Genomic DNA, 6,000 nt, shown 5'->3' on the forward strand with positions numbered 1-6,000 from the left:
CACATTGCGAGAAATTTCATCATCCAGTTGAGTCTAATGCCTGATACCAGTAGACTCCCCTTGACCAGAAATGCCGTCTTCGCCTCTGCCAATCTACCCTGTCCGTCACATTTTTAGTTCGACAAACACTATAAAATTCTTGATTTTTCCATAGTCTTGCTTCCATTTTCGAGCACGATATTAGAGCTACTTCTCGGGTGCACCTAGCGTCCCTTAGATGCATGAGGTCTTAAGCAGAGTGTGCGAATGTTCTCGCCCTCAACTTCTCTTGAAATTTTTGGACGTTGTGAGGATGAAATTTTTCAGAAATTCTGAATAGTCATTTAGTCACCAATTCTTCCAATTATTTTAGAAATTCCGATGGAACGCTATGTAACCCTACTATCTTATTTGACCTCAAGTCTTCCTACGTTCGTTTAAATGCTGAATCTAATACTGTATCGCCCTTGTCTTCCATGCCGACCTCTGTTTCTTCTTCTATCATACCATCAGACAATTCCTTCCCTTCATAGCGGCCTCTATTGTTGCCACCTACCCGCTTTCTCCTGTGTGTCTAACAGCTGAAGGTCCATTGCACCCTAAACGTTCCACGCTTCCTTCTAATTTCACTGTAAGTTGTATTGACTTTTCAGTCCTTCCGACTACCATTTTTTATTGATTTCTTCATGATTTACCTGCAGCCATTTCACCTTGGCTGCCCTGCACTTCCAATGTATTTCGTTTCTAGGTCGATTGTATTTCTGTATGCCTATCTCCCCCAACAATTTTTTTTATTTCGTTCTTTCATCTATCGTTTGAAGTATTTCTTTGTTACCCAAGGTTGTTTTGCAGTTAGTCTCCTTGTACTTTTGTTTGCCTGTTCAATACCTGTAACTGTTCTTTTTAGAGGTGTCCTTATCGCTGTATCCACTTCCTTTGCGGACTTCAAACGTCCGTCATCATTCCTCGGTTCTTCAGTAACCCACTACCTTCGACACTGTTCGGGACAATACTCATAAATTTCATTCTATTTATCGTCATTACTAAGTTTTGATGTGAGCCTGTAACTGCCCCTGATAATCCAATAACTAATCTCGGAATCTCAGTCTGACCATGAAGGAATGTAGCGCCAATATCAGAACTCAGATCACATTTGCTTTAAATACACAATGAATTGGTCGTGAGTGTTAGCTACCGCTGGGACTGGACGTGGCGAGTTCATGTTAGTGAAGAATGCCTTTAAGGCAGAGCATTTTCCCGCGAAAGGTAAAGGCCCCGAGCTCGAGTCTCGGTTCGCCAGGAAGTTTCGTATCAGCGCACACTCCGCTGCAGAGTGAAAACTTTATGGTTATGGAGATGTGCGCAGCTAGTGAAGTGCGAACTTCGTTGTGACTTTACCGTTTCGTAGGAAGGTAACATTTGGTAGGAAGACAAAATTTCCATGACGGAAATGTAACCGTTGGTGTCATTCTTAAAGGAGCCACGCGTACACATGTAGTAGTTTCGTCCCTCCGTCATTCCATTTTATATAGCTTAATAAGGGTGCCGGGAATTTGTTGACACGCAATCTTTTCTTCCTTATGAGCTACACACTATTCACAAGTACTAAAATCGCGAAATTCTGACTATAAACATATAATTTTACCTTCAGCATTTTATAATATATAAATTTTTAAGGATGGTGTCGTTTTTAAGATTTTAAATCTTTTTTACGTCTTTGCACTGAACGTCCATCATATCTGTATTTAACGTCTACTCACGGCAAAACAACTCACAGTTTAAGTGTTGGCACGAAAGAATAATGCACGTACGTCTATGGAAAAAGAAACGAAAGAATAATGCACGTACGTCTATGGAAAAAGAAAAGAAGTTGCTGAATGTATTGTTACATGTCGAAAGTAAATCGATGGTTTATTTGCTTGTCATTGTAGCGCCACTAACTGTTGTTAACTTTTACGAGGTACCGGCACTGAAACAAAACTATTGATGATTTGTGTCTATATTGTATTAAACGTAATTTCCCTTTGTGAAAATTAGAGAGATGTATTCTAAGACCGATTGAGGAATGTGGTTCTGACTGTTCATATCAAGATGGGGATCTGAGAGCAACATTACCACCTAAAATGCTATTCCAAGTGATCACGAAACAGCTTGTGAACTTTCTGGTGATTAATCTGATGACGAAGATGACAGGTTACTGAAAGTGGAGACAAAAAATGTGTTTTCAAAGCACTGCATTTTTCCAAGGATACTTAATATTGTCTGTTTCTACATGCGTGTTTGGACCGTTGAGGGGTGGTTCACATTTTGCTGTAGTGGTAAATGTATGCTCTTTATGAAACGGTTTTCTTGGAAAATAGGTATAACATAAAGACTATTTTTGTAAACTCTTTAGTTTCAGATTTTTTCATTTTAGTTTGTTTCTAATTGATTGTAAATAAAAGTAATTGTTTCCTTACACGTTTTTGTCTTCGTATACGTCCCAGAATAACAACAATTAAAATCAGTATCAGAGACAATATACTTTTCTAGTTTTGGAGTCCCAAGATTCTGCCTTGCATTTAGAGTTAATATTTGCCACTACGCTCATTAAGGGTTAAGAGCTATGAGTACTTGTGCATCTTCGCTAGTGCTTCCAACTCCTCAGGTACAGCTGGCCGTTGTGGCCGAGGGGTTCTAGGCGCCTCAGTCCGAAATCGCGCTGCTGCTACGGTAGCAGGTTCGAATCCTGCCTCGGACATGAATGCGTGTTAGTTAAGTAGTTCTAGGTCTAGGGGACTGATGATCTCAGATGTTAAGCCCCCTAGTGCTTAGAGCCATTTGAACCATTTTCTTAAGGTACACATTTTAGAGCCCTTGTTTACTGGATATATTTATCTTATATCGCTGTAAAGGGACATGTCCCTAAAGCTTATCCATGCTTATTCGGAACACCCCATAGATATTCATGCGCCGATATCTTAGGTCCGTTTCTCAAACTAAAAGAAAATATCAAAGGGCACAGTTCGATTGTATCAGCTAATGTTGAAAGCTTTTCGAATTACAAGCCCATGTTGTCCGACAGCAGATTAATTTTAGTGACCATTTTCTAGGTCTGAGCTCCACGGCTAATGGTACTTATGGTACTTTTCCGTATTCATAAACTAAGCGATTTCTCTTTAGGGGCAACTGCCTCCACTGCCTTCCCCCACCCCCCACTCCTTTGCGGTCGCCACTGGTTCGCTTTGAAGGGGGGGGGGGGTGTTCCAGTGACGCCCACATGGGCCGTGACCTCAGCGGCCGGCGGCTGACGGCTAATCCCCGGCGCGGTGTTTTGGCAGCGACTAAGCGCATCTTGGGCGCTCGCAAACAGCGCCACGTGGTGGCTCGCACGCAGCCTGGCCGAGCGGTAAACACGCCGCCGTTCGCTAAGCGTTCCGCGCAGCGCCCACGGCGACAGCTGCTGCCGCTGATGCTGGCGTTGCAGCCCAACTCCTCCGGGAATTAACTCGGCAGCCCAAACTCTGGGCACCGCGTGTGAACGCCCCGCACTACCTCGTCATCGTGCACCGACGCCCACGGTCGCTCACTCTCCTGGAGCTGTTTCCACTGGCAACAACTTTTCAAGTATCATTCAGCTGCCATCTGACAACCTACAGGTGCCACAAAAGTTTCATTTTTCGTATTTGCAATCAGGCACTGACTAAACATAAGGGCCCAAAGCACAGACACAAATTTTTAAGAAAAGTATACATGTATGGAAATCGAGTTTATGGGCAAACGACCACTCTCATACTTTTGACTTGTTTTTTAAAGAAGTCTCTAAACGTATGTTTCCCATAAAAAAGAATAAAATTTTAATTAATTATTATTATTGATGTTAAACAAACAAAATTTCTGTACATAGGCTAGTGGCAACAGTGTCTTTTCGACTGTTGTATAGTTCGTAATTAATGTGAAACGGGAATCAGAACATAAACAACAGATACTAAATGACCACGCACACATAATTACGATCTATTCCAACAGTGCACGGTCCTCGTCATCATCGTCTGGCTTGAGGTTTAGATAAAAATATCCGTTTACATCAGGCATCACATCTAGTAGTTTTATTAAGTCTGTGTATTTCAAGCTTGACGTAGTAGTTTTGTTACGTCTTTATGTTTCAACGTTTACTATCACATACGTATTTGAGCGGTATGGGTCTCCCGTAGCGTCCCCTACGGTCCTCGGAGTAGGGGACCTCATCATCATCATTTGGGCAATAGATTTTGCGAATTAGCTACAGACTACTGGGAAGCAACAATCTGGGATCTCCCTCGTTGTGACTCCAATGAAGATTATGTTACTTTAATGAACAGTTCGGGTACTAGATTTCATAATTGTAAAATTTCTGAAATGTACATTGTTACAAGGAACATCAGCTTTTGGTATGGTAGTGAGTTTGGTAATAATCTTTAGGGTTCTGGCATCCTCAGCGTCCGTTTTACAGACTCGAATGCTGATACAATGGAACGTGAGCTTACGGCGGGACATTCCTTCAAGAGTTTCCAGCTTTCATGAAGAAACGGGTGTCAATGTCGCCAGTGAGCTTTCCAACAGCAATGAAAATTCTTTGGCCCGAAAAGGAAATGAAATTTGAGACACAGCTTTTCACAAATGTTTATACAGGGTTTTCAGAAAATGTCTGAAACGCTTGTCGTGATGTTGTAGGGCAGGCTGTACTGAGACATAAATGTTAAGAAAAAAATGCGATGCGTTGTACCGTTTCCGAGTTATGAAGCACTGAATGTAATCAATCGGGGCGTCGCGCGCTCACATTCAAGCGGCCTGCCAGAGGCGGTGTTACCTAAAGAGTGCTTTGGTTGCTTAGCAGAAACCTGAATTCGCGCGCTCAACGACCTTATTGGCTAACTTCAATGCTAAATAGCTCGGAAACGGCGCAATGTATCGCATTTTTTTCTTACCATTTATGTCTCAGTACAATCTGCCCTACAGCATCATGACAAGCGTTTCAGACATTTTCTGACCACCCTGTGTATACAAAGTACGGGTACAGAGCTGATAAAGACTGTTCATCGTAAGATCGACAATTTTCAGGGGCATGTGTAGATGCAACAATCTCAAAATCTATGACACTGTGCCTTAGGCCCTTATGGTTCTCACCACCTCGTATCATTGTTCACCGAAATTACGAGATAAAAATAGTATCAAATGTTCAAATGTCTGTGAATTCCTAAGGGACCAAACAGCTAAGTTCATCGGTCCATAGACTTACACACAACTTAAACTAACTTATGCTAAGAACAACATACACACTCATGCCCGCAGGAGGATTCGAACGTCCGGCGGGAGGGGAAAATCTCAAACTCATTAAGAATGTAACTCCATCTTTTGTTTTTACTGAACCCATTGAGAGGTGTAATCTTACAGCAAATGCTTAACACAGTAAATGAAGTACGAAAGAAAGTTAGATTCAGTGTAAGCTCACCAGACAAAACTTCATCACGCCAGGTGCACACGCACGGATGAAACGCTAAGTCTTTACAGATGGCGCAGGATTCGGTTTCATGTTGAAATGTGTGTGAATTCCTAAGGGACTAAACTGCAGTGGTCATCGGTTCCTAGACTTACACACTACTCAAACTATCTTATGGTAAGAACAACACGCTCACCCATGACCGAGGGAGCACACGAACCTCCGGCGGGAGGGGCCGCGCAGTCAGTGACATGGCGCCTCTAACCGGGCGGCCACTCCGCGCGGCTAATCGGATTCAACGGCTCAACCACGCACGCACGCTGCTATCGTGTGAGCACAGGGAAGTAGCGACAAATGAGTCATTTATGTTCGAAGTGGAGATTGTACGTAAACATCGGTAAATATAAGGACATGAAAGAGTGGCAAAAAGGGCCGATCCCATTCGACCGTGCCCTTGGTCACATGTTGTGTAAAGTTGCCACATTTGTGATGTTTTGCGGTGGACTGCTCAACGTGTCCAAAATCAGTGACGTAACATATGCCACCACGAATTATGACGTCAG

This window comes from Schistocerca serialis, chromosome 7 (assembly GCF_023864345.2).
Source record: "Schistocerca serialis cubense isolate TAMUIC-IGC-003099 chromosome 7, iqSchSeri2.2, whole genome shotgun sequence".
NCBI lineage: Eukaryota > Metazoa > Arthropoda > Insecta > Orthoptera > Acrididae > Schistocerca > Schistocerca serialis.